This window comes from Dipodomys ordii, unplaced genomic scaffold (assembly GCF_000151885.1).
Source record: "Dipodomys ordii isolate 6190 unplaced genomic scaffold, Dord_2.0 Scaffold123, whole genome shotgun sequence".
Lineage (NCBI taxonomy): Eukaryota > Metazoa > Chordata > Mammalia > Rodentia > Heteromyidae > Dipodomys > Dipodomys ordii.
The window spans coordinates 1733844-1743572 of NW_012267339.1; positions in this window are offsets into that span (position 1 = coordinate 1733844).

A 9729-nucleotide genomic window follows, 5' to 3' on the forward strand; every position below is an offset into this window, starting at 1 on the left:
TGGCTCATCAGAAGGACAGACACTTAAAGGAATGCTACCCCACCCTTTTTTTTAATTAACAATCTGATAGCACCAGATATCATGGAAGATTATAGAAATAGCAGATGGGTTTACAGATGCCACTTAGCAAACAAATAAATTTAGCCTTTGGAGTTTTGACCAGCTATGGTACACTGGAAGAACAGCGAAAGGGCAGGAGAGGTCAGTTACAGATAGAAAGCAGGTACTTTTTTTTTTTTTTTGTAAGGAAGCAACACTTTCATGGTTTGGCCATGAACACAAAAGTGGGTTTCCCTCAAAAGGCAGCCCATCTGAGAAAGCACGGGGGAGGGGGTGAGATGGGGAGGAGACTATAGAAACTCAGAGCCAAGTGTTCTTGATGTGGAGATGAAGGTACTGAGAACATAAATTGTCCCAAGACAGGGTCAGGCAAATATGGAATATCAGCTTTCCATCTTGAGGAAAAACATTGGAGGAAGGACTCTATCTTTCCTTAAGAGATTCCATTTGCCTCTGAAATGGCAGCACCCCCCCCCCCCAAGGACTGAGGACCTTCCTCCTGGCCAGCCTTAACTTTGGGTATCTCGGGAGCACACTCCAGCAATGCCAGAAGTGACAGAAAACCATGCCAAACATTCCCTTGGATACTGGGGCCAAGCACTTGCCCTGTTACTAGGAGCTACAATACACACACACACACACACACACACACATACATATATATCAATCACTTAACCTCTCATTTCAAGATTTGGGCCTTTTTGTGAAGACACTTGACATTCTTCAACCTCTAAAACTTTAAATATTTAAATCGCATTTTCATCTGAGTACAGTTGTGTAGGGCTGAAAATCAATAACTTATATGCAACTTATGTATATATTGTATCATAGCTCCTAGTCAAGTGCTAAAGTGTATAGACTCTTGGTTAGAGCATTTCAAAATAGGCATCCAAATCCTTGGGATAATGCCATCCAGATGTAAGGAACTATTTCCAAAATGTCTGAGTATGTCCATTCAAAAGTAAATAGTAGAGAGTTTTGTATATATGTGAATCCAAATGAAGCCATCTTTTAGCTCAAGAACGTTAAACCCAGTGTGATCTGCCAAAACATCATCAGGAGTAGAGACTGTGAAGCGGACGAACACCATGGCTTCATTATCTCCCTTAAGTCTTACATGAGTCTAGATTCTCCATTTGGCTTAAAACCAGGAACATGGGTGAGTTCCAGGAATATTGGCCTAGCACCAACAACCCAAACTTAACAAATTCAGTGGTGTATTTTTTCCAGGTGTATCTGTGTTCCAGATGCAAAGATTTCCTTTGAATACAATTTTTGTAGGAAATTTTTTCCTCCCTTTTGTCGTGGGCTTAGCAAGTTTTCCATAGAGCTGTAGCATAGAGCTGTAGATAGTCAGGTGTATTGTAGCTCCTAGTAACAGGGCAAGTGCTTGGCCCCAGTATCCAAGGGAATGTTTGGCATGGTTTTCTGTCACTTCTGGCGTTGCTGGAGTATGCTCCTGAGATACCCAAAGTTAAGGCTGGCCAGGAGGAAGGTCCTCAGTCATTGGGGGGGGGGGGTGCTGCCATTTCAGAGGCAAATGGAATCTCTTAAGGAAAGATAGAGTCCTTCCTCCAATGTTTTTCCTCGAGATGGAAAGCTGATATTCCAAATTTGCCTGACCCTCTCTTGGGACAATTTATGTTCTCAGTACCTTCATCTCCACATCAACAACACTTGGCTCTGAGTTTCTATAGTCTCCTCCCCATCTCACCCCCTCCCCCGTGCTTTCTCAGATGGGCTGCCTTTTGAGGGAAACCCACTTTTGTGTTCATGGCCAAACCATGAAAGTGTTGCTTCCTTACAAAAAAAAAAAAAAAGTACCTGCTTTCTATCTGTAACTGACCTCTCCTGCCCTTTCGCTGTTCTTTCAGTGTACCATAGCTGGTCAAAACTCCAAAGGCTAAATTTGTTTGTTTGCTAAGTGGCATCTGTAGACCCATCTGCTATTTCTATAGTCTTCCATGATATCTGGAGAATGAAATGTAACTGCAGAAAGGGATTGGCCCACCTCATGTATATATTTATATATGAATATACAAATTTTATATATTCATATATGAATACATCATATAATATATGTATATATATATATATATATATATATATACATACATACACACACACATTCATGAGGGCCCAGGGCTAGACTCTGAGTCCTAATGTCAGAAAGCTCTTCAAAAATTAAAGGATCTCTAAACTTCTGCTTCTGCTTTGGCCATAACAGTTTTATATGAGCCTTTTACCCTGTATATGGCAATGGTAATGACTAGAAATAGCTTGGAGGTTCTAACTTCAAGATTGATACAATTTATTTTGTTGTTTATATCTTGCAAACAACTGGAGAGTGGTTCACAGAGGGGGCGCAGAGCCTGCAAGTAATCACGGCCACTGTGCTTTTGGGGAAGAAGCAACTACGTTGGTCCTAGAGAGTCCTTTAGACATGTACATCAAGTACAGAATGTACTAGAATTTAAGAAATAACCAATGGTTTACAGGAGGGAGATGTGCTAACTCTAGGCCCTCCTATTAGAAACTTCTAAGGTTTACCTTACCCTGGAGACTTGTAATATTTTAAGTCCTAGCATTCTTCTACTTGTCTCAGATGAAGAGATAATACATTCCTGCATAGAAACTATTGATCAGGACTATGCTACCAGACCAGTTCTAAAAGACCAGGCTTTGAATGACCCTTATGGGAATTGTTTACAGATAGAAGCAGTTTTATTGAGGAAGGAAAAAGTCTGGCTGGTTATGCAATGATCAATAAGTTGGTGATATCAAAAGCTAAGCCCTTTCTTTCTAACACTTCAGCACCAAAATCAGAGTTATATGGCATTTACTCCAGCACTGCAATTAGGGAAAGATTAATATTTATATTGATCCCAAATGTGAAATTTTAGGCTTTGCATTTTCTTTTCTTTTTCTTTTTTTGGGGGGGAGGGAGTGTCCGGTCATGGGGCCTGAACTCTGGGCCTGGGCGCTGTCCCTCAGCTCTTCAGCTCAAGGCTAGCGCTCTACCTCTTGAGCCACAGCGCCACTTCCTGCTTTTTTCTTTTTGCTTATGTGGTGCTGAGGAATCGAACCCAGAGCCTCATGCATGCAAGGCAAATGCTCTACCACTGAGCCACCTTCCCAGCTGGAGGCTTTGCATTTTCATGCAGACATTTGGAAAGAAAAAGACCTATTGAGTACTGAAGTCTCCTTTATAAAACATGCATCTGAACTCTGATCCTTGTGAAAGGCCCTCTTGGATTCTTCATATAGCTGGCATGCTTTGTAAAGGCCATCAAACCGTGAGTATATATGTAAATATATACAAAGTCATATGCATATGTACATTCATGCACTAACTAAAGTATGAGATAGGCAGGGGAGGATTGCTATGCTGTAACTTCTTTGAACAACCAATTGACAGTTTAAGAAAATAAGTATCAGGAAGCTGGGATATGTGTTATGAGGGTTGAGGTCAAGGAGAAAGAGGCAGACAAATAGAGAGAGGAAGGGTGGGCAAACACAGTCATAACATGGAATGCAGTCATACATGGAATTAGGTAAATTGAGGGGATGAGTGGTCTGAGAGAGATGAGAGGATAGGATGAAAGTAATGACATTGGTCAGGATGCATTGTACTCACAAACTGATACATTAAACACCTTTTCTACAACTATTTAGGAAAAATAATAAATTCAATTCCCTAGCAGCCATGGCAAAGCTTTTACCAACCATTGTGTTAAATAAGGTACACTATCAAAATATCTGGAAATGGTTCCAATCTCTATTGGGTGACTGCTTAATGACCAATTGCCCACCATGTTTAGGATCATGGAAGGGATGCAACAGAGTTATACAGTAGAGGGATATGAATGGTGAATCAGGTGGATGATAATAAGATACTAATACCGTGGCAATTCAATGGGAAGTCATGAAAAAGTCTTCAGGATTCCTGTAACCTTGAACAAGTTCTGCTCATCCCTGGATGGCTCCACTGCTGAGGGAGAAAGGACTTTCTATAGAAAATATCGACTGCTTGTTGCCTGTCTTCAGAGTAATCTTGGAGGAAATTTTAAATCTGCTATTCAAGTCTGTTCAGTGGAGAACTCTTCCAGGGAAAAACTGGAAAATAGATTTTACTCAAATCGTTAAATGTCAGGAATATAAGTATCTGCTAGTGAATTTACTTTTTCAACTCATACCAAAATACCCAAGAAATGATCAGCATTATTAAAAGAGATAATTCCCAGATTTGGATATCCAGGGTTTTTACAGTAGCAATAGTGTTTCTGTTGTTTCCACATAACTAAAGGAATGTGCTGGCCTATCAACATATCAACTTATCACACTGCTTGGTATCACCAATCCTGTGGCAAAATTGAAAGAGAAAATTTATAACTCAAAACTGTATTAGCAGCTGGGCATTGGTGGCTCATTCCTATAATCCTAGTCTCTCAGGAGTCTGAGATTTGAGGATCACAGTTTGAATCCAGTTTGACCAAGAAAGTCTGCTCATATTTCTAATTAACCCCTGGAATTTAGAGATGGAGTTGTGGCTCAAGTGGCCCAGCCTTAAGCACAAAAGTTCAAGGGCAGCACCTAAGACCTAACTTTAAGCCCCAGAACCAGTGCAAAAAAAAAAAAAAGAAAGAAAGAAAAAGAAAAGGAAGAAAGAAAATATCCCCTCATCAAAACAAAACATCTACACTAGCTACACACTGGAAAGAGACATTTGAATTTTGGATGGCTATTATTTATTTATTGAAAGTTAGACTACAGCCCCTTTCAGTTAAGTCCTCTTGAGATAATATATGGATGTGCTTTTATTTTTTTAAATTATATACAAATAGTGGGACAAAGAGAATCTAATTTCACTTGTCCATTTATATGCTCAAGGTATCTTGATCAGTGCTGCTCTTCCATCATTCTTTCTCATTACCATTTGTTTTCATAAGTTTCCTAGTTACTGCCCACATCCTGAGTTCAAACCCCATGACTGAAAAATATTCTGACGTTTTCGAGTTCCATTTTCAAATATATACATTGAATATTAAGACTGTATGTATCCAGCATTCCCTTTTCTATTCATTTGTCCCACTTCTCCTAGCCCCTAATGCCTCAGACAGACTTATTTCAGCTTCCTGGTATTCATTTTGTTCAATTGTCTTAATTGTTCAAAGGCGTTACACCATGAAAACTCATTCCTGAATATATTATACTTTAGTTAGCTTTTGTTTGTGTTTTCATATATGTTGTTTTTTACACATAAATTGTTAAATTTATTACACTAATTTTATTTTCTTTTATCCTCTTCATCTGGAACACAAGTAACTGAAAGGCAAATTAACTTTATCTCTGGAAAATCAGGAGAAGACAAATGACAACAAATGGTATTCAAATCACATAGAGCTTTGGGAATTAATATGCTTATAAATATGCAAAGCCAAGTCCTACCTAGGGTCACATTCTTTATAAGAAACAATATAAAGCTTGCTGGCTTTTAGAAAACAAGGTTGTCTCTGATATATTGTACTTTAGGCCTCTTACTTCACTCATTATAATTTTTTCCAGATCCTAATGCCCTTTTTTAAACTTCTGATCTCCTTCTAGATGCAAGATTCAAAATCTTTCTAATATATAACAATTAAGATAAGTACAAAATACGTAACAGAAATATGAAAATATATCTCCCTTGCTCCAGAGGCTTCAAACGCCTTCATCACCTAGCAAACAGGTAATGCTAAATCCCTGAAAAAAGGCCTTTTCTTCAGCCCAGATCCTTTCTAGATGGAGGTGACTTTACTCAGCATTTCTCAGTCCTTCTACAGCTGTTAAAGTATCAATAATTCTTCTCGGATGTATACCCCTAGCATTAACCATTCGTTCCTTTAATCTCAATCTTAGTTTTCATTTAGGACTAACAATCATCAGACTCCCACACATGGTGGCCACTGGAAGATTTAGAATTCTTCTTCAAGAAACTTAAGATAACTTAATAAAGATGCCTTAAATGGTTTGATGAAAGACTCTAATTTATTGAATATCTTTTCCATTCGTCACTTTTCTCCAGGTTCTCATAAAATATGCTGCTGAATTATGGTTTAGTCATTTCTCTAAAATGTATTTGGCCTTTTGAGTTTACTCAGTTATAGGTAGCATCCTTGGTTTTATTCTGATCATGTTATATAATTTAAGTACTCATCTATAGTTTATGATGTATAGACTACTGTCTTTATTCTTATTAAAATATATTCATTTTGTTAAATAAAAATGAATTCCTTTCCAGACTGGCACAACATTATTTACAGGAGTTAATAAGAGGAACTGCAGGTTTGTGGACTAATACCTATTTCCAGTTTATTAGGGCTCTTGCAGTGGGTATTCCCATAAGAAGGAAGTGAATGGCAGACTCTCTAAAATTTCATAGATTGTATCAAATCTGAATGAAAAATACAAAGGACAGGACTACATAACAAATTTCAAGGTGACCTATACTAGCCCATCTACCAACCACAACATAACCAACAATTCCCTGTTGAGAATGGTAGTATATCTATCCATCTGAAGGTCAGAAATGCATGCCTGGATTCCACTGCTAGAGCCAATAGCCATAGGTATCAGGATAGACAACATCAAATCCCTAACTAATTCCTGTGATTGGACAGTGAATCAAAAGATACCTTTATGCTGGATCAATGTGATTCTGCCTATGACAAATGTGAAAATTATGCTAAGCAGTTACATTGCAGTACTTCCAGTTGGTGAGACATAATAACACTTCAAACAATGGACTGGTTTGGTTTGTAAGACAAAAAATATATGCTAGATAGCTGCAAAAAACCACAAAATGGCTCTCACCTGGTTACCTCCAGGATGGACAAGAGGATGTACCAGAAGGAGATGGATACCTACCCTGAAATACCAGCCAATCTTTCTGCTTCCTGACAGAGATGGTTGTTATTTATATGTTTTAATTATTTCTTTAGCTGCTATCTTTAGTTCATCTATTGGCTTAAAAGACTTCATATGTGCCTAGAGTATCTCACCAATCACACCCAAATGGCCCTCAGTAATGCTGTATCGGGAAGTGGAAATGGTGACAAGCATCGGGTTAAAATAGAATGACTTACAAAAAAGAGTGGCTCCTGCGATGCTCACGGCAGCACAAGCCACCATAAAAATTGGACATGGTCTTGTGTATACGTTTATCTGAGTGGGAATGGGAAGGAGAATCACAGAATTGGTGAGACAAAGCACAGAGGGTGAACTAATGGGCCAGTGATACTCACAAGACCCTGATTGAAATGAACTTTACAACTTGTGGCGTGGGGGGAGGGGAGAAGGAAAGTGGGAGAAAAGGAGGGAGTAACAATGTTAGACACGAATTGTACTCACTTCCTTACTTATGTAACTATACCCCCACTGTACATCACCCTTTACAATAATAAATAAATCAATGATAATTTTAAAAATTCAACATCGAGTTTGTTCCTGATTGCTCGGCAAACGTTGCCTTGGTCCTCAAAGACCTCCACAACTAGATCAGTGTCATGTCTAATCCTGCACTTTTAATGATCCCATAGTCCTGTTGATGTCCTACTTCTCGGCAAATTCTTGGTGGAAAAATTTGCACACAATTCCAGTAATCTTCCTAGGTAGATGAATTCCATCATGCTGTCTTATATTTTGCTTGTGTGGTTTATTTTATTCTCTAATTTCTTACATAATCATTTTTTCCCAGAAAATATACTATGCTCCTGGCAGGACTGATTCCTTCATGTTGCCTCTCAACTATGTAAGGTAGTATCAACATCCCTTCCTGGCCTGAAGGAGTCACAAAGCCACAGAGTCACTGCAATCTCTATTAAAACTAAAAGGGATGAACATTTTTAGGGCAAAATGAAGCAGAATAGCACAGGGTTAAGACGTGAGAACAAAAGCAAGGAAAATACATCCAAATGTAGCTAAGAGTTAGGAGCTATAAACTAGTACCACACTAATAGACAATGTGAATGTGAAGTCTGGCCAAACATTTAGTCTTTCACTAGTGATTTACTGTAGCTAAATATATCCTGGGAAAATGCCTCAAGAAAAATATTTGATAAAACTCATTGTTGGTCAAAAAGGAGACTGTACTTAAAAGAGAATAAATATCCCTTCAGGAAGGACTTTCATGCCCAAATATATTTACATTGTAAAAGAAGAAAGTTGGTAGATTGTCTGACCTAAGATACAATTGGAAGAAGGCAGCTAAAATAGTAACATATAGCACTATAAATATAGAAATCATGTAAGTATTTCTTTTCTCTGCTTAGCCAATTCAATAGAGTACATGCTTGAGGTAGTTACTCTGGCCTTACCCAGATGAACATTAACCCAAAACAATGCCAGTGGGGTCAGGTGCTAGTGGCTCAAGGCCTGTAATCCTAGCTACTTAAGAGGCTGAGATCTGAAATCACAGTTTGAAGTCAGCTCAGGGAAGAAATTAGAGATTCTTACCTCCAATTAACCAGCAAAAATGCTGGAAGTGGAGCATTGACTCAGGTGGTAGTGACTAGCATTGAGCAAAATAACTAAGGGACAGCAGCTAGGTTCTAAATTCAAGCCCTAAACTGACATACACACATAAAAGCAAATCAAGACAACAATAACAAAAACAACAGTGCCAATGAAAGCCACAAGAAGTAGGCACCCATATTGAAAGACAAGTTGTCAATAACTTTACCTCACACGTCTCCACTCTTCAGCAATTTCTGCACAAATTTATTTATTTGTTTATTTATTTACTTATTGTGCTGGTCCTGGGGCTTTAACTCAAGGCCTGGGTGTTGGGTGCTGTCCCTAAGCTCTTTTGCTCAAGGCTAGTGCTTTACCATTTAAGCCAGAGTTCCAGTTACAGCTTTTTGATGGCTAATTGGAATAAGTCTCATAGACTTGACTGCCTCTGCTGGCTTTGAGTTGCAGTCCTCAGATCTCAGACCCCTGAGTAGCTAGGATTATATATATGAACCCTTGGCTGCCAGCTATAAAAAAATTCTTAAAATAACAAAAATGATTTGGGGAGTATCAGGTGCTGGGTGCAAAGAATATTCCCACCAGGAGGAAAATGAAAGTTAAATACCCTATTGCATTTTAGCTGGTATAAAAAGCTATATGCGGGGCTGGGAATGTGGCTTTAGTGGTAGAGTGCTTGCCTAGCATGCATGAAGCCCTGGGTTTGATTCCTTAGTACCACATAGACACAAAAAGCTGAAAATGGCACTGTGGCTCAAGTGGTAAAGGCTCACCTTGAGCTGTAAGCTCAGGGACAGCGTCCAGGCCCAGAGTTCAAGCCCCACAACCGACCAAAAAAAAAATTTAAAGATTCATCTGAAGGGCTGCGGATGTGGCTTAGTGGTAGAGTGCTTGCTTAGCATGCACTCAGTACCACATAAACAGAAAAAGTGGTACTGTGGCTCAAGTGAGAAAGTGCTAGCCTTAAGCAAAAGAAACTCAGGAACATTGCCCAGGCCCCGAGTTCAAGCCTTAGAACTGGTGAAGAAAAAAAAAAAGCTCTAAGGGAAGAGCCACAGCTATGTGTGTTCTTGGTGTGTACTTATTCTCTACTTTTTCTTTCTTTCTCTGAATTTTCTAGCTAATAAAATCTTTTTCCCTTCCGAATTTCTTGACCACCTC